Genomic DNA, 19,832 nt, shown 5'->3' with positions numbered 1-19,832 from the left:
GCAAAGGGGGAGGGCGAGAGTCAAGAAGGGACTGCTTGAAGAAGGGACCAGAAACCTATAGGTTCCCACCTTGCGTGGACACATTGCTGCCACAACCCCCAAGATATCGTATACCCCATAACTGTTACCTCCAGGTCGAAAGGTTGTCCCTCCTATGGAGTGAATAGCTTGGAATGTTGGACCACCGCCTCCTTGCACAGGTCAAACACTTGTTGCTGCTCTTTAGTCCATTGCCAGTGGCTACCCTTTTCTTTGGTCAAATGATGAGCACTAGATAAAGTTATTATGTACTATACACATGCACAGTACACATGTTGAGCTCATTGTTATTCTCAATTCAAAGCCCAGGTGCAGTGACACCCTGGCACAGGCTCAACTACGTGACTATGGGTCAACATGCCCTGTTGATGCTCCTTTTCCCACAAACGACAATGCCGTGGCGGAGGAGAGCGAAGAGGGAAGGGGCGAGTCAAGAAGGGACTGCTTGCCTGCGGTTGCCAGGATGGCCCCAGACTGAGCCATGGGGGCTGGCAGCTGCATTGCTTGCCACGCTGGCAGTCCCCAAACACTGGCCAGAGTTGGCACAGGGGGAAAATGTTACCCCAAAGGTGGTTGAATCCGCTTTACAGGTTATGCCCTTCCATGCCGCTTTGGAAGCAGCTCGGAAGCTGGCCGGACGATTAGGGTGGGCACTGCTGACAGGCATTCGAGCCTTAGATAACGAGGTATTGTCTTTGCAGCAACGAGTAAAGGATCTGGAGAAGGAGAGTGGAGATTTGTGTGATGCAAAGGCGGTAGCACAGGAGCTGATTATGACCCAAACTGAAAAGAGTCAGGAATTAACCCAGAGGGTAGAGCGATTAGCTTTGCGGACGGCTAATAAGCTCTGTGGGCGTTATGGGAAGGTGCCCACTACTGTTTCTCAGCTGCGGGCGATTATAACTCGACCCTCCTGAGACCCGGAGGAGTGGGATGGTAATATTTGGAGTAGCTCATCTGACTCAGAAATTGAGTTTGATATAGAGCAAGAACCCGCTAACGCTCAGGTGCGGCCGCTTGTTCAGATGCAGGGGGAGCGACAGATAGATAGGGATACTGTAGACCAGACAAAGACTTATACACCAAAGGAGTTACGTGAGTTTTTGACCACATTCCAGCAGCAACTGGGGGAGTCATTACTAGCGTGGATGGTGAGAGCCTGGGATAATGGGGCTGGCTCATTAACGTTGTTAAGAGAGGAGCTGAATTTAATGAGCCTGTTGTCCACAGACACTCAAGTGCAGTATTCTCTCTCCCAGTTTACGTCTGCGCAAGATAGCTCCGGTAACCCTGTAGTTGCTCCTTCGCTGTATCAGTGGTTATGCAGTGGTAGGGGCTTACCCATCTACGGGCGAGCTGGCTGCCACAGTAGGGGCATGGCGTACCATGGAAGAGGGCATAAACATGCTGCGACAGCTGGGGAGTAGCCACTGGATTAGCAGACGGTAACGGTCCAAATGTTGTAGAGATAACTCGGCAAATGAAAACACAGCTATTGAAAGGGGCCCCAAGTGCCTTCAGACTGCTCCTGTTGGGGGCGGTGATGCCGGCTACTGGTACAGTGGGGGTGCTGGTGAATAATTCGCGAGACCTAGCTCTGCTGGGTGGACCAGATTCTAAACAGGTACGGGTGGCTCAGAAAGTTAGAGCAAAGAGACAGGGAGGGGTGACTAAAGTGAGTGGAAAAGTCACACGAAAGCAGATGTGGGCTGACTTGTGGCAGGCGGGGGTATCGTGGGATGAGATCGATGGCTTGTCCACTGCTGATTTATTCAAGCGCTGGCAGCGTTTGCCTGCCAACCAACAGAACCGAGTTAAACCCACTGCTCCACCTGCACCCAGTGCTCCCTGGAAGCTGCCTGCTAAGAAACAATGAAGGGGAGGCAGGTCCCCTGAAATCCGAGCGTCCGTTGCAGCGTATCATCCGGGGGACCGACGCCCATACGTCCCCCTGAGAATTAGGTGGTGCTCGGGAGGGGAAGTAGCTGTGCTTGCTTTAGTAGATACAGGAGCAGAGGTTACAGTGCTGCATAGTGCTGTAAACCCTGAGAAGGCAACCACACACATCTGCGGTTTGGGCAGCTCTGCCACCCCCGCCGTACAGGCGATAGTTACTTTAGCGATTGGGAAAAACCCTCCCTTCTCCACTCCAGGTTTTTTGGCACCCATTCATGAATATATTTTAGGAATTGATGTGTTACTAGGTCGAGATATACACACACCGCAAGGATTATTCTCTTTTGGGAGGAGTCCCTCGCTGCCACAAGCGCGAGTAATCACTCTAATCAGAGGGTACCCAAAATGGGACCCCGTAGATTTGCCTGTACCACCTACCGTTGTGCAAATCAAACAGTGCACAATACTGGGAAGAGAAACAGAAATTCAAGAAACAGTAGATGCTCTGCTACATGCACAGATAATGCACCCTGCCCTGTTGGCCTTTAATAGCCCGATATGGCCGGTGAAGAAGCCAGATGACTCATGGCGTATGACTGTGGATTACAGGGAGCTAAATAAAATCGCCCCACCACTAGCAGCCGTAGTACCTGACATGGTGACTCTGTTAGAAGGAGTGGGCAAAAATTTGCAAGAGTGGAAGGCTGTGGTGGATCTGGCAAACGCCTTTTTCTCTATTGCTATATCCCCAGCCTCACAGGACCAATTTGCCTTCACTTGGAGGGGGAAGCAGTGTACATTCCAGGTCCTTCCTCAGGGATATAGGCATAGTCCCACTATATGTCATCAAATGGTCGCTGCCGACCTCCCAACACCTCTCCCAGAATGCACTATTCATCATTATAGCGATGATGTTTTGATAATGGGACCGTCTGAAGAGCAGGTGAAAGAGCAGCTAATGGCACTGACGCATGCTCTCCAGCATAGGGGATGGGCTGTGAACCCCAAAAAGGTACAAGGACCAGATATTAGTGTCCAATTTCTGGGAGTAGTGTGGAGAGGACAGACAAAAGCCATTCCTGAAAAAGTGCGTAATACTATCCAGCAATACCCTGTCCCTACGACTGCAAAACAGCTGCAAGCTTTCCTAGGTCTCCCAGGATTTTGGTGAACTTTTATACCTCATTTAGCATACTTGATGCGGCCCTTGCAGCATTTAACAAAGAAAGAAAAGCAGTCAGTGGCGGTGGACCAAAGAGCACCAGCAGGCTTTCGATTTGTGCAAGGAAGCAGTGGTCCAACACTCTAAACTGTTTACACCCTATAAAGGTCAACCCTTCGAATTAGAAGTTACAGTTGTGGGGGATACAGTGTCTTGGGGGTTGTGGCAGCGATGTGCCCATGCAAGGCGGGAACCTATAGGTTTCTGGTCCGGTTCCCTGCAAGGGGCCACAGCAAACTACACACCTCTGGAGAAACAGCTTTTGGCTGTGGTGTGAGCTTTGCAGGATACCGAACAAGTTACAGGATGTGACCCGGTGACTGTACACACCCCCATCCCCATTCAGGCATGGGTGACAGATGATACAGTCAGGGCCCATGTAGGGGTGGCCCAAGCTGCAACTCAGTGGAAATGGAAACACTGTCTACAAGCCCGGTTTAAGGCGGTGAGAAAGAACATGAGTACCCCACATGCAACCTTGTTAGGGGAAGTACAGTTTGAGCACATGCCATCACTATCTGAACCAGAGGACTTACCTCCTCCCGCCCCTCCGGCAGAAGTGTCACTGGTACAAGAAGCTCCTCCCTTTGAGATGTTATCTCCCGAACAGCGGGAGTGGGCTTGGTTCTCCAATGGTAGTGCAGTATATGCCTGGGCAGGAGAACGCGTATGGCATTCTGTAGCGTACAATCCTACCACAGACACTATCTGTTTTGCCTCCGGCACAGGATACCCCAGTCAATGGGCTGAGCTAAAAGCTGCAGCTATAGCTTTAGATGAAGGAGGTGCACGCTATCTCTACACAGATAGTTGGGTGGTGTATAAAGGCTTGCAAGCCTGGCTGCCAACATGGGCTGCTGCACAATGGAAAACACATGATAGAGAGCTTTGGGGAAGCTCCCTGTGGGAGAAAATTTGGAGTACTGTGCAGACAAAAGTCATTTCAGTATGACACGTTGATGCCCATCAAAAGCAAGAGACTCTCGAGACACAGTATAATTCAGCAGCTGACCAGATGACAACCCCCTCGGAATTAACACAAGTCCGACAAGCACATGAACGGGCAGGGCACCGAGGCCCTGTTACCGCTCAAGCTTGGGACTTGTCGTGAGGCCACCCCATGCTAGCGCTACACTGGTATAAGACTGCACGTGCTAATTGTTCCACCTGTATGAAGGTAGCCAGAATGCCTCTAGCTAGTACATATGGCCATATTAAATGAGGTGAACAGCCATTTACTACCTGGCAAATAGATTATATAGGCCCATTGCCCCCTTCACAGGGACGAAAGTATATTCTAACTGCAGTAGACACCTACACGAGTCTTATGTATACATATCCAGCCTCTCATGCGAATCAATCCACCACTGTACAAGGTTTGGAACAGCTGATGTATACCTATGGCATACCTAAAGAAATACAGAGTGATCAAGGTACCCACTTTGCAGGACATGTAGTGCAGGAATGGGCAAAAGATTTGGGGATTACCTGGATTTTACACATCCCGCACCATCCCCAAGCTAGTGGACTAATAGAAAGAATGAATGGTCTGCTGAAAGAGCAAATGAGAAAGCTCACTCCAACACAGACATTGAAGGGATGGGCAAGTGTATTGCCCCAGGCACTATTCATGCTTAACAACAGGCGTGTGGGGGTGCTCACTCCCTAAGAACGAGCGCAAATTAAACCCACATTGACACTCCCTGCCCGAATATCAGTAATGGAAGGGGGGGGGGGGGAATGCCCCCCACATACTCACCTCTGGGGAGGTAGAATTCTATACACCTGAGCAACTTATGATTACTGAATGAAGAGTTATAAGCGTACATTTAAAACTTGACTGCCCTTCACAGTGTGTATGGCGATTCACACCTTTGATATCCATTCAAATAACCCCACTTCTATTAACTTCTTCTCAAGATTTGTCGTTCCAGGTATCTGCATCTGTGCCAGGAAATATTCCACAGGGAGCACCAATACTGAGAGGAATCCTGATCCACACTGCCGGAGTGCCTTAAGTTCAGCAAACACCCTCAATGCACTCTTTAGCCAGCATGTGGGTACTAACTCCTCAAAAGAAAAAACAGCCTGGCACTGTTTTAGGAGATGGTCCAGAAGCCACTGCTCTTGTTCTTCCTAATGGCGATACCATGCCTTTCTATCTTCCCATCAACAGGTTATCGCGCCGGCATCTGGAAGTTGCTGTTGGAATGTTGCCTCTTGCTGACCACGACAGATGCCCTTGATCTACAAGACCATCCAGCTTCCCATGTAAATACATGGATTTGGCTGGCACAAAGATCAGCTAACCTCTCTGCTTTCTGTATTGCAGGGGGACGACCAGTGGATGATGTCTTAACTACCTGTTACATAGGTGTACCAGCTCCACTCGTGGTATTGCAGAGTTTAAAAAAAAAAAAAGAGAGAGATTTCTGTTACTCCCATGAATTTATATGATTTGAGTATTGTTTCCCAAAAGCTGACACCTTGGGCTTACTCTTTTTGTATAGCTGACATATCTAAAGCAGATACTTGCTTTTGCTTTGTAAATGCTGCCTCTGTTCTGCAGAATGTAACTGATATGCAGTTAATTGGTAATGACACTATGGATATTAGCTATGCATCTGCTCACCTTATATTACCATTAGGATGGTTCCTTCTGTGTGGCACTACAGCATATACATATGTGCCGGCCAACGCCACAGGTGGCCTATGCACTGTAGGTCGTGTTACTTTAAGCATCCCTCTATGACGGAGCGGCGGAGGACCCTGTGGCATATCCTAAGATGCTGCTTGTAACCGCCATATAAGTTTATTTTCTCATGCAGAAGCTCTAGGCCTATTGTTGAGCCTAGCTGGGATCCCGGGGGTGGTGGCACATAATTGTAACCAGTTAGGGCATGTTACCTGTGCTTTGGCTCAAAGCTTAAATTGGACATCTAGAGCCATTGCCTCTTTAAACAGGGAGTTGGGAGCAGTGTAGCAAGGAACACTGCAAAACCACCTAGGGATCGACTGCCTCCTACTGCGAGATAACCACAGACACCATGACTTCGCCGAGATGTGCTGTCTCAACATCACCGATGAATTGGCATCTATTGAGAATATCAGCCACCTCATACAAGGAGGACTCCTGTCTATCTCTTGCTTTGTATTATGCTATGTTTTGATTTCATTACTTCGTATACTCCTTTGCCATCATACCCCATGCCCTTCTGAGGATTGGGACGGCCTGTAGCTAGCTTTCCACCGCGGGGGTGGAGTGTATGGGAAAGTGCGGAAGAATGTCGAGGAGATAGATGATGGAAGCTAGCCAGACCGTTCCGTGGGAAAAGGAGCATCAACAGGGCATGTTGACCCATAGTCACGTAGTTGAGCCTGTGCCAGGGTGGCGCTGCACCTGGGCTTTGAATCGGGAATAACAATGAGCTCAACATGCCTACTGCGCATGTGTATGGTACATAAAAACTTCATCTAGTGCCCCCCACGGTATTCCTCACCCTGGAATCATGCTCAGCGGTGCCAGGGATCCCCTGCTCCATTATTGCCTCAATCGGGAAAACGCCGGGGAACCCCCGCTCAGACGCAGAGGTAATAAATGCTCCATATCGACCATCATATGCCTTGTATTTGTGTATCCATCCCTGCTGGGAGTCCAGGCGGTGCCCCCGCCTCACCCTTACAGGGAGCAATCAAGAGTGAAAGGGAGCGAGCAGGGAGTGATCAAGCACAAAAGGGAGGGAATAAGAGTGAAAGGGAACGAGCAGGGAGCGATCAAGAGGGAAAGGGAGAGAGCAGTTAGTGAAACTGAGCGATCAAGAGCCAAAGGGAACGAGCAGGGAGTGAAATGGAGCAATCAGGGAGCGAGCAGGGAGCAAGTAAGACCCAAAGGGATTGAGCAAGAGCAAAAGGGAGCAGCAGGGAGGATCAAGAGCGACAAGGAGCGATCAAAAGCGAAAGGGAACGAGCAGCCACGAGCAAGAGCCAAAGGGAGTGAGCTGAGCGAAAGGGAGCGATCAAGAGCAACAGGGAGCGAGCAGGGACAATCAAGATAGAAAGGGAGCGATCAAGAGCGAAAGGGAGTGAGCAGGGAGCGATCAAGAGCCAAAGGGAGCGAGCAGGGAGCGATCAAGAGCGAAAGGTATAGAGGAGGGAGCGATCAAGAGTGAAAGGGAGGGACCAAGAGCCAAAGAGAGCGATCAAGAGCCCAAGGGAGCAAGCAGGGAGTGATCACGGAGCAATCAAGCATGAAAGGGAGCAATCAAGGGCCAAAGGGAGCGAGCAGGGAGCGATCAAGAGCGAAAGGGAGAGATCAAGAGGGAAATGGAGCGAGCAGGGAGGGATCAAGAGCCAAAGGGATCGAGCAGGGAGTGATCAGGGAGCAATCAAGAGTGAAAGGGAGCGAGCAGGGAGCGATCAAGAGCGAAAGGGAGAGATCAAGAGGGAAATGGAGCGAGCAGGGAGGGATCAAGAGCCAAAGGGATCGAGCAGGGAGCAAACAGGGAGCAATCAAGAGCGAAAGTGAGAGAGCAGGGAGCGATCAAGTGCCAAAGGAAGCAATCAAGAGCCAAAGGGAGTGACCAAGTGCCAAAGAGATCGATCAAGAGCCAAAGGGAGGGAGCAGGGAGCGAGCAGGGAGCAATCAAGAGTGAAAAGGAGCAATCAAGAGTGAAATGGAGCGATCAACAGCGAAAGGGCGCGAGCAGGGACGATTAAGAGCCAAAGGGAGCGATCAAGAACCAAAGGGAGTGAACAGGGATAATCAAGAGCCAAAGGGAGAGAGCAGGGAGCGATCAAGAGAGAAAGGGAGCGAGCAGGGACGATAGAGAGCGAAAGGGAGTGAGCAGGGAGCGAAACGGAGCGAACAGGGAGGGAAAGGGCGCAAGCAGGGACGAGCAAGAGCCAAAGGGAGTGAGGAAGAGACAAAGGGAGCCAGCAGGTAGCGATCAATAGCAAACGGGAGTGAACAAGAGTCAAAGATAACGAGCAGGGACCGATCAGGGAGCTAGCAGGGAGCGATGAAGAGCCAAAGGAACCCATCAAGTGCGAAAGGGAGCAACAAAGAGCCAAAGAGAGTGATCAAGAGCCAAAGGGAGCCATCAAGAGCCAAAGGGAGCGAACAGGGAGCTCTCAAGAGCCAAAGGAAGCCATCAAGTGCCAAAGGGAGCGATGAAGAGCCAAAGGGAGCGAGCAGGGAGTGACCAAGAGCCAAAGGCAGCAATCGAGAGCAAAAGGGAGCGAGAAGGGAGCGATCGAGAGGGAAAGGGAGCGAGCAAGGATGATAGAGCGAGAGCAGGGAAGATCAGGAGAGAGCAGGGAGTGAGCAGGGAGGATCGAGAGACAGCAGGGAGGGATCAAAGGTGAAAGGGAGCGACCGAGAGTGAGCAGGGAGCGATCAACAGCGAAAGGGAGTGAGCAGGGACGATCGAGAGCGAAAGGGAGCCACCAGGGAAATTCGAGAGCGAGCAGGGAGGGATCAAGAATGAAAGGGAGCGAAAGGCAGCGAAAGGGAGTGATAAGGGAGTGAGCAGGGAGGGATCAAGAGCAAGCAGGGAGCAATTGAGAGCGAAAGGGAGTGAGCAGGGGTGATCGAGAGCGAAAGGGAGCCACCAGGGAAATTCGAGAGCGAGCAGGGACAGTCGAGAGTGAACGGGAGCGAGCAGGGAGCGATCGACAGCAAGCAGGGAGCGAAAGGCAGCGAGCAGGGAGAGATTGAGAGCCAAAGAGAGTGAGCAGGGAGCGATCGAGAGCCAAAGGCAGCGATCGAGAGCCAAAGGCAGTGATCGAGAGCCAAAGGGAGCAATCGAAAGCAAACGGGAGTGATTGAGAGGGAAAGGGAGAGAGCAGGGATGATCGACAGCAAGCAGGGAGCGAAAGGCAGCGAGCAGGGAGAGATCGAGAGCCAAAGGGAGTGAGCAAGCAGCGATCGAGAGCCAAAGGCAGCGATCGAGAGCCAAAGGGAGCAATCAAAAGCAATCGGGAGTGATTGAGAGGGAAAGGTATAGAGCAGGGACGATCGAGAGCCAGCAGGAAGGGATCGAGAGTGAAAGGGAGTGAGCAGGGAGCGATCGAGAGTGAGTAGGGAGCGAAAGGCAGCGAGCAGGGAGTGATCAAGAGCGAAAGGGTGCGATCAAGAGTGAAGGGGAGAGATCAAGAGCCAAAGGGAGCGATCAAGAGTGAAAGGGCGTGAGCAGGGAGCGATCAGGAGCCAAAGGGAGCGAGGAGGGATCGAGCAGGGAGCAATCAAGAGCCAAAGGGAGTGAACAGGGAGCGACCAAGAGCCAAAGGGAGGGATCAAGAGCAGGGAGGGAGGAGGGAGCCGAGGGAAGCGAGCAGGAAGCGAGCAGGGAGCGAGCAGGAGAGAAAGTGAGGGTGCAGGGAGCAATCAAGAGCGAAAGGGATCGATCTAGAGCCAAAGGAAGCGAGCAGGGAGCGATCAAGAGCGAAAGGAAGCGAGCAGGGAGTGACGAAGAGCCAAAGGGAGCGACCAAGAGCCAAAGAGAGCGATCAAGAGCCAAAGGGAGCGAGCAGGGACGATCAAGAGTGAGCAGGGAGCAAGCAGGGAACGAGCAGGGAGCGAGCAAGAACCAAAGGGAGCAAGCAAGAGCAAAAGGGAGCGAGCAGGGATGATCAAGAGCGAAAAGGAGTGATCAGGAGTGCAATGGAGCGATCAAGAGTGAAAGGGAGCGAGCAGGGAGCGAGCAGAGAGCGAGCAAGAGCCAAAGGGAGCAAGCAGGGACGAGCAAGAGGAAAACGGAGCGAGCAAGAGCAAAAGGGAGCGAGCAAGGAGCGAAAGAGCGTGGGCAGTAAGCGATCGAGAGGGAAAGGGAGCTAGCAGGCAGCAAGCAGGGAGCGAGCAGGAAGTGATCAACAGCGAAACGGAGCGAGCAGGGATCGAAAGGGAGCAATCAAGAGCCAAAGGGAGCGAGCAGGGAGCGATCAGGAGCCAAAGGGAGCGAGCAGGGAGCGATCAAGGGCCAAAGGCAGTGATCAAGAGCAAAAAGGGAGCGAGCGGGGAGCGAAAGGGAGAAATCAGGAGTGAAAGGGATCAGGCAGGGAGTGATCAGGGAGCAATCAAGAGTGAAAAGGAGCAATCAAGAGCGAAAGGGAGGGAGCTGGGGCGAGCAAGAGGGAAAGGGATGACCAAGAGCCAAAGGGAGCGATCAAGAGCCAAAGGGAGTGAGCAGGCAGTGAGCAGGGATTGAGCAAGAGCCAAAAGGAGTGAGCAAGAGCAAAAGGGAGAGAGCAGGGATGATCAGGAGCGAAAAGGAGTGATCAGGAGCGAAAAGGAGCGATCAAGAGCGAAAGGGAGTGAGCAGGGAGCGTAAGGGAGAGAACAGGGAGCAAAAGGGAGCAAGCAGGGATGAGCAAGAGGAAAAGGGAGCGAGCAGGGGGCCAGCGGGCAGTGATCAAGAGCGAAAGTGAGAGAACAAGAGCCAAAGGGAGTGAGCAGGGACGATCGACAGCGAAAGGGAGCGAGCAGGGAGCGAAAGGGAGTGATCAAGAGCCAAAGGGAGCGAGCAGGGTGTGATTAAGAGCAAAAGTGAGAGAGCAGGGAGTGACCAGGGAGCAATCAAGAGTGAAAGGGAGCGAGCAGGGAGTGATCAATAGCCAAAGGGAGCAGGCAGGGAGCCAAAGACAGTGACCGAGAGCCAAAGGGAGCGAGCAGGGAATGATCATGGAGCAATCAAGAGCAAAAGGGAGCGATCAAAAGCGAAATGGAGCAAGCAGGGAGGGATCAAGAGCCAAAGGGAGCGAGCAGGGAGCAAGCAGGGAGCAATCAAGAGCAAAAGGGAGCGATCAAGAGCGAAAGGGAGGGAATAAGAGTAAAAGGGAATGAGCAGGGAGCGAGCAAGAGTGCAAGGGAGCGAGCAGGGAGCAAAACTGAGCAATCAAGAGCCAAAGGGAGAGAGCAGGGAGTGAAAGGGAGTGAGCAGGGAGTGAGCAGGGAGCAAACAAGAGCCAAAGGGAGTGAGCAAGAGCAAAAGGGAGCAGCAGGGACGATCAAGAGCGAAAAGGAGTGATCAAAAGCGAAAGGGAGTGAGTAGCGACGAGCAAGAGCCAAAGGGAGTGAGCTGAGCGAAAGGGAGCGAGCAAGAGCAAAAGGGAACACTCAAGAGTGAAAGGGAGCAATCGAGAGCAAAAGGGAATGAGCAGGGAGTGAAAGGGAGCAAACAGGGAGCAAAAGGGAGCAAGCAGGGATGAGCAAGAGGAAAAGGGAGCAAGCAGGGGGCCAGCACTGAGTGATCAAGAGCAAGATGGAGTGATCAAGAGCCAAAGGGAGCGAGCAGGGAGTGAAAGGGCGCAAGCAGGGAGCGATCAAGAGAGACAGGGAGCGAGCAGGGACGATCAACAGCGAAAGGGAGCGAGCAGGGAGCGATCAAGAATGAAAGGGAGCGAAAGGAAGCGAAAGGGAGTGATAATGGAGTGAGCAGGGAGGGATCAAGAGCCAAACAGAGGGATCAAGAGTGAGCAAGGAGGGAGCAGGGAGGGATCAAGAGCAAGCAGGGAGCAATTGAGAGCGAAAGGAAGTGAGCAGGGAAATTCGAGAGCGAGCAGGGACAGTCGAGAGTGAGCAGGGAGGGATCGAGAGTGAACGGGAGCGAGCAGGGAGCGATCGACAGCAAGCAGGGAGCGAAAGGCAGCGAGCAGGGAGAGATCAAGAGCCAAAGGGAGTGAGCAAGGAGCGATCGAGAGCCAAAGGGAGCAATCAAAAGCAATCGGGAGTGATTGAGAGGGAAAGGTATAGAGCAGGGACGATCGAGAGCCAGCAGGAAGGGATCGAGAGTGAAAGGGAGTGAGCAGGGAGCGATCGAGAGTGAGTAGGGAGCGAAAGGCAGCGAGCAGGGAGTGATCAAGAGCGAAAGGGAGCAAGCAAGAGCAAAAGGGAGCGAGCAGGGAGCGAGCAAGAACCAAAGGGAGCAAGCAAGAGCAAAAGGGAGCGAGCAGGGATGATCAAGAGCGAAAAGGAGTGATCAGGAGTGCAATGGAGCGATCAAGAGTGAAAGGGAGCGAGCAGGGAGCGAGCAGAGAGCGAGCAAGAGCCAAAGGGAGCAAGCAGGGACGAGCAAGAGGAAAACGGAGCGAGCAAGAGCAAAAGGGAGCGAGCAAGGAGCGAAAGAGCGTGAGCAGTAAGCGATCGAGAGGGAAAGGGAGCGAGCAGGCAGCAAGCAGGGAGCGAGCAGGAAGTGCTCAACAGCGAAACGGAGCGAGCAGGGATCGAAAGGGAGCAATCAAGAGCCAAAGGGAGCGAGCAGGGAGCAATCAGGAGCCAAAGGGAGTGAGCCGGGAGTGAGTATGAAGCGATCAACAGCGAAAGGGATAGAGCAGAGGCATTCGAGAGTGAAAGGGAGCGAGCAGGGAGTGAAAGGAAGTGATTAAGAGCCAAAGGGAGCGAGCAGGGAGCGAGCAGGGAGTGAAAGGAAGTGATTAAGAGCCAAAGGGAGCGAGCAGGGAGCGATCAGGAGCCAAAGGGAGCGAGCAGGGAGCGATCAAGGGCCAAAGGCAGTGATCACAAGCCAAAAGGAGCACTCAAGAGCGAAAGGGAGTGAGCAGGGAGCGATCAAGGGCCAAAGGCAGTGATCAAGAGCCAAAGGGAGCGAGCAGGGAGCGATCAAGGGCCAAAGGCAGTGATCAAGAGCAAAAAGGGAGCGAGCGGGGAGCGAAAGGGAGAAATCAGGAGTGAAAGGTATCAGGCAGGGAGTGATCAGGGAGCAATCAAGAGTGAAAAGGAGCAATCAAGAGCGAAAGGGAGGGAGCTGGGGCGAGCAAGAGGGAAAGGGATGACCAAGAGCCAAAGGGAGCGATCAAGAGCCAAAGGGAGCGATCAAGAGCCAAAGGGAGTGAGCAGGCAGTGAGCAGGGATTGAGCAAATGCCAAAAGGAGTGAGCAAGAGCAAAAGGGAGAGAGCAGGGATGATCAGGAGCGAAAAGGAGTGATCAGGAGCGAAAAGGAGCGATCAAGAGCGAAAGGGAGTGAGCAGGGAGCGTAAGGGAGAGAACAGGGAGCAAAAGGGAGCAAGCAGGGATGAGCAAGAGGAAAAGGGAGCGAGCAGGGGGCCAGCGGGCAGTGATCAAGAGCGAAAGTGAGAGAACAAGAGCCAAAGGGAGCGAGCAGGGACGATCGACAGCGAAAGGGAGCGAGCAGGGAGCGAAAGGGAGTGATCAAGAGCCAAAGGGAGCGAGCAGGGTGTGATTAAGAGCAAAAGTGAGAGAGCAGGGAGTGACCAGGGAGCAATCAAGAGTGAAAGGGAGCGAGCAGGGAGTGATCAATAGCCAAAGGGAGCAGGCAGGGAGCCAAAGACAGTGACCGAGAGCCAAAGGGAGCAAGCAGGGAATGATCATGGAGCAATCAAGAGCAAAAGGGAGCGATCAAAAGCGAAATGGAGCAAGCAGGGAGGGATCAAGAGCCAAAGGGAGCGAGCAGGGAGCAAGCAGGGAGCAATCAAGAGCAAAAGGGAGCGATCAAGAGCGAAAGGGAGGGAATAAGAGTAAAAGGGAATGAGCAGGGAGCGAGCAAGAGTGCAAGGGAGCGAGCAGGGAGCAAAACTGAGCAATCAAGAGCCAAAGGGAGAGAGCAGGGAGTGAAAGGGAGTGAGCAGGGAGTGAGCAGGGAGCAAACAAGAGCCAAAGGGAGTGAGCAAGAGCAAAAGGGAGCAGCAGGGACGATCAAGAGCGAAAAGGAGTGATCAAAAGCGAAAGGGAGTGAGTAGCGACGAGCAAGAGCCAAAGGGAGCGAGCTGAGCGAAAGGGAGCACTCAAGAGTGAAAGGGAGCAATCGAGAGCGAAAGGGAATGAGCAGGGAGTGAAAGGGAGCGAACAGGGAGCAAAAGGGAGCAAGCAGGGATGAGCAAGAGGAAAAGGGAGCAAGCAGGGGGCCAGCACTGAGTGATCAAGAGCAAGATGGAGTGATCAAGAGCCAAAGGGAGCGAGCAGGGAGTGAAAGGGCGCAAGCAGGGAGCGATCAAGAGAGACAGGGAGCGAGCAGGGACTGAAAGGGCGCAAGCAGGGAGCGATCAAGAGAGACAGGGAGCGAGCAGGGACGATCGACAGCGAAAGGGAGCGAGCAGGGAGCGAAAGGGAGCAAGCAGGGAGTGATCAAGAGCGAAAGTGAGAGAGCAGGGACTGACCAGGGAGCAATCAAGAGCGAAAGGGAGCGAGCAGGGAGTGATCAGGGAGCAATCAAGAGTGAAAAGGAGCAATCAAAAGGGAAATGGAGCGAGCAGGGAGGGATCAAGAGGCAAAGGGAGCAAGCAGGGAGCGATCAAGAGCGAAAGGTATAGAGCAGGGAGTGATCAAGAGTGAAAGGGAGGGACCAAGAGCCAAAGAGAGCGATCAAGAGCCCAAGGGAGCGAGCAGGGAGTGATCACGGAGCAATCAAGCGTGAAAGGGAGCAATCAAGGGCCAAAGGGAGCGAGCAGGGAACGAAAGGGCGTGAGCAGGGAGTGATCAAGAGTGAAAGGGAGCGAGCAGGGAATGAAAGGGAGCGATCAAGAGCCAAAGGGAGCGAGCAGGGAGCGATCGATAGCCAAAGGGAGCGATCAAGAGCCAAAGGGAGCGAGCAGGGAGGGAAAGGGACGGATCAAGGGCCAAAGGGAGGGATCAAGAGCCAATGGGAGCGAGCAGGGAGTGAGCAGGGAGCGAAAGCTAGCGAGTAGAGAGTGATCCAGAGTGAAAGGGAGCGATCCAGAACGAAAGAGAGCGAAAAGGAGCAAGCAGGGAGCGAAAGGGTGCGAGCAGGAGGTGAGCAGGGAGTGAAAGGGAGCAATCAAGAGCAAAAGGGAAGAATCAAGAGCGAAAGGGAGCGAGCAGGGACGATCAAGAGCGAGAGGGAGCGATCAAGAAGAAAAGGGAGTGAGCAAGAGCCAAAGGGAGCAATCAAGAGCCAAAGGGAGCGAGCAGGGAGGAAAGGGAGGGATCAAGAGCCAAAGGGACGGATCAAGAGCGAAAGAGAGTGAGCAGAGAGTGAAATGGCATGAGCGAGCAGAGAGCGAAAGGGCGCGAGGAGGGACGATCCAGAGACAAAGGGAGCGATCCAGAGCGAAAGGGAGGGAAAAGGAGCAAGCAGGGAGCGAGCAGGCAGCAAGCTGGGAGCTATCCAGAGCCAAAGGGAGCGAGCAGGGAGCTGGAAGGGAGTGATCAAGAGGCAAAGAGAGCAAGCAAGGAGCGAGCAGGGAGCGATCAAGAGCCACAGGGAGAGAGCACGGAGCGATCAAGAGAAAAGGGGAGCGAGAAGAGAGCAAAAGGACACGAGCAGGAAGCAATCCAGAGCGAAAGGGAGACAGCAGGGAGGGAGCAGGGAGGGAGCAGGGAGGGAGCAAGAGCCAAAGGGAGTGAGCAAGGATGATAGAGAGAGAGCAGAGATGATCAAGAGAGAGCAGGGAGTAAGCAAAGACGATAGAGAGCCAGCAGGGAGCGATCAAGGGCGAAAGGTAGCGGCCGAGAGTGAGCAGGGAGCAATCGAGAGCGAAAGGGAGTGATCGAGAGCCAAAGGGAGCGAGCAGGGAGCGACCAAGAGCAAAAGGGAGCAATCAAGAGCCAAAGGGAGCGAGCAGGGAGCGAGCAGGGACTGAGCAGGAAGTGATCAAGAGCCAAAGGCAGCCAAAGAGAGCGATCAAGAGCCAAAGGGAGCGAGCAGGGAGAGAGCAGGGACTGAGCAGGAAGTGATCAAGAGCGAAAGTGAGAGAGCAGGGAGCGATTAAGAGCAAAAGGGAGCGATCAAGAGCGAGCAGGTAGCGAGCGAGCAGGTAGCGATTAATAGCGAGGCGGGAGCGAGCAGGGAGCGATCAAGAGTGAAAGTGAGTGATCGAGAGCGAAAGGGAGCGAAGAGGGATGATCGAGAGAGAGCAGGGACGATCAAGAGAGAGCAGGGAGTGAGCAGGGATGATCGAGAGCCAGCAGGGAGGGATCAAGGGCGAAAGGGAGCAACGGAGAGTGAGCAGGGAGCGATCGACAGCGAACGGGAGAGAGCAGGGATGATCGAGAGCGAAAGGGAGCCACCAGGGAAATTCGAGAGCGAGCAGGGAGGGATCGAGAGTGAAAGGGAGTGAGCAGGGAGTGATTGAGAGCGAGCAGGGAGCAAAAGGCAGCGAGCCGGGAGCGAAAGGCAGCGAGCAGGGAGCGATCAAGAGCCAAAGGCAGCCAAAGGGAGCCATCAAGAGCCAAAGGGAGAAAGCAGGGAGCGATCAAGAGCCAAAGGGAGTGAGCAGGGAGCGAGCAGGGAGCGAAAGGCAGCGATCAAGCGCCAAAGGGGGCGAGCAGGGTGCAATCAAGAGCTAAAGGGAGCAATCAAGTGCCAAAGGGAGCGAGCACGGAGCGTTCTAGAGCCAAAGGGAGCGATCAAGAGCCAAAGGGAGCGAGCATGGAGCGTTCAAGAGTGAAAGGGAGCGAGCAGGGAGCAAGCAGGGAGCGGAAGGGAGAGAGCAGGGACGATCGAGAGCAAAAGGGTGCCACCAGGGAAATTCAAAAGCAAGCAGGGACGATCGAGAGCGAGCAGGGAGGGATTGAGAGCGGAAGGGAGCGATCGAGAGCGAAAGGGAGAGAGCAGGGACGATCAAGAGCGAAAGGGAGCAACCAGGGAAATTCGAGAGCGAGAAGGGAGGGATTGAGAGCAAAAGGGAGCGAAAGGCAGTGAGCAGGGAGCAAAAGGGAGCGAGCAGGGAGCGACCAAGGGCCAAAGGGAGCGAGCAGGGAGCGACCAAGGGCCAAAGGGAGCCACCAGGGAGCGATCAAGGGCCAAAGGCAGTGATCAAGAGCCAAAGGAAGCGATCAAGAGCGAAAGGGAGTGAGCAGGGAGCCATCGAGAGCCAAAGGGAGTGATCAAGAGCCAAAGAGAGCGACCAAGAGCCAAAGGGAGCAAGCAGGGAGTGATCACAGAGCAATCAAGAGGGAAAGGGAGCAATCAAGAGCCAAAGGGAGGGAGCAGGGAGCGAAAGGGAGCGAGCAGGGAGCGAGCAGGGAGCGAGCAGGGAGTGAGCAAGAGCCAAAGGGCGTGCGGAAGGGCAAAAGGGAGGGAGCAGGGACAATCAAGAACAAAAGGGAACAATCAAGAGCCAAAGGGCACGAACAAGAGCAAAAGGGAGCAAGCAGGGAGCGAAAGGGTGCGAGCAGGGAGCGATCAAGAGCAAAAGGGAGCGAGCAGGTAGCGAGCAGGGAGGAAAAGGGAGCGAGCAGGTAGAGATCAAGAGTGAAAGGGCGCGAGCAGGGAGCGAAAGGGCGCCAGCAGGTAGCGAGCAGGGAGGAAAAGGGAGCGAGCAGGTAGAGATCAAGAGTGAAAGGGCATGAGCAGGGACAATCAAGAGCCAAAGGGAGCGAGCAGGGAGCAAGTAGGGAGCTAGCAGGGAGCAATCAAGAGCGAAAGTGAGAGAGCAGGGAACAATGAAGAGCCAAAGGGAGCGATCAAGAGACAAAGGGAGCGAGCAGGTAGCGATCAAGAGCAAACGGGAGAATCCAGAGCCAAAGGGAGGGATCAAGAGCCAAAGGTAGCAAGCAGGGAGGGAGAAGGGAGCGAGCAGGAAGCGATCGATAGCGAAAGGAAGCCATCGAGAGCCAAAGGGAGCGATCAAGAGCCAAAGAGAGCGAGCAGGGAGTGACCAAAACCAAAGGGAGCGAACAAGAGCCAAAGAGAGCAATGAAGAGCCAAAGGGAGAGAGCAGGGACGATCGAGATCGAAAGGAAGCCATCAAGAGCCAAAGGGAGCGATCAAGAGTCAAAGAGTGCAAGCAGGGAGCAATCAAGAGCCAAAGGGAGTGACCAAGAGCCAAAGGGAGCAAGCAGGGAGTGATCAGGGAGCAATCAAGAGCGAAAGGGAGCAATCTAGAGCCAAAGGAAGCGAGCAAGGAGCGATCAAGAGGGAAAGGGAGTGAGCAGGGAGCGATCAAGAGGGAAAGGGAGGGATCAAGAGCCAAAGATAGCGATCAAGAGCCAAAGGGAGAGAGCAGGGATGATCAAGAGGGAAAGGGAGCGATCGAGAGCGAAAGGGAGCGAGCAGGCAGTGAGCAGGGAGCGAGTAAGAGCGAAAGGGGCGAGCAGGGACAATCGAGAGTGAAACGGAGTGATCAACAGCGAAAGGGACTGAGCAGGGAGCGAAAGGGAGCAAAGAGAGAGCGAGTGGGGATGATCGAGAGCCAACGGGAGTGATCGAGAGCAAAAGGTAGTGCGCAGGGATGATCGAGAGCGAAAGGGAGCGACCGGGAGCGAAAGGGAGAGCGCAGGGAGGGTTCAACAGTAAAAGGGAGGGATCAAGAGCGAAAGGGAGCGAGCAGGGAGGGATCAAGAGCGAAAGGGAGTGATCGAGCACGAAAGGGAGTGAACAGGGACGAGCAAGATTGAAAGGGAGCAAGCACGCAGTGAGCAGGGAGGGAGCAAGAGCGAAAGGGAGAGAGCAGGGACGACCGAGAGTGAAAGGGAGAGATCAACAGGGAAAGCGAGCGAGCAGGGACTGATCAAAATCGAAAGGGAGCGATCAGGAGGCAAAGGGAGCGAGCAGGGAGAGAAAGGGAGCGATCAAGAGCCAAAGGGAGGGATCAAGAGCTAAAGGGAGCGAGCAGGGAGCGATCAAGGGCCAAAGGCAGTGATCACAAGCCAAAAGGAGCACTCAAGAGCGAAAGGGAGTGAGCAGGGAGCGATCAAGGGCCAAAGGCAGTGATCAAGAGCCAAAGGGAGCGAGCAGGGAGCGATCAAGGGCCAAAGGCAGTGATCAAGAGCAAAAAGGGAGCGAGCGGGGAGCGAAAGGGAGAAATCAGGAGTGAAAGGTATCAGGCAGGGAGTGATCAGGGAGCAATCAAGAGTGAAAAGGAGCAATCAAGAGCGAAAGGGAGGGAGCTGGGGCGAGCAAGAGGGAAAGGGATGACCAAGAGCCAAAGGGAGCGATCAAGAGCCAAAGGGAGCGATCAAGAGCCAAAGGGAGTGAGCAGGCAGTGAGCAGGGATTGAGCAAATGCCAAAAGGAGTGAGCAAGAGCAAAAGGGAGAGAGCAGGGATGATCAGGAGCGAAAAGGAGTGATCAGGAGCGAAAAGGAGCGATCAAGAGCGAAAGGGAGTGAGCAGGGAGCGTAAGGGAGAGAACAGGGAGCAAAAGGGAGCAAGCAGGGATGAGCAAGAGGAAAAGGGAGCGAGCAGGGGGCCAGCGGGCAGTGATCAAGAGCGAAAGTGAGAGAACAAGAGCCAAAGGGAGCGAGCAGGGACGATCGACAGCGAAAGGGAGCGAGCAGGGAGCGAAAGGGAGTGATCAAGAGCCAAAGGGAGCGAGCAGGGTGTGATTAAGAGCAAAAGTGAGAGAGCAGGGAGTGACCAGGGAGCAATCAAGAGTGAAAGGGAGCGAGCAGGGAGTGATCAATAGCCAAAGGGAGCAGGCAGGGAGCCAAAGACAGTGACCGAGAGCCAAAGGGAGCAAGCAGGGAATGATCATGGAGCAATCAAGAGCAAAAGGGAGCGATCAAAAGCGAAATGGAGCAAGCAGGGAGGGATCAAGAGCCAAAGGGAGCGAGCAGGGAGCAAGCAGGGAGCAATCAAGAGCAAAAGGGAGCGATCAAGAGCGAAAGGGAGGGAATAAGAGTAAAAGGGAATGAGCAGGGAGCGAGCAAGAGTGCAAGGGAGCGAGCAGGGAGCAAAACTGAGCAATCAAGAGCCAAAGGGAGAGAGCAGGGAGTGAAAGGGAGTGAGCAGGGAGTGAGCAGG

Source organism: Dromaius novaehollandiae, chromosome W (assembly GCF_036370855.1).
Source record: "Dromaius novaehollandiae isolate bDroNov1 chromosome W, bDroNov1.hap1, whole genome shotgun sequence".
Classification (NCBI taxonomy): Eukaryota; Metazoa; Chordata; class Aves; order Casuariiformes; family Dromaiidae; genus Dromaius; species Dromaius novaehollandiae.
This window is presented reverse-complemented; position numbering follows the sequence as displayed.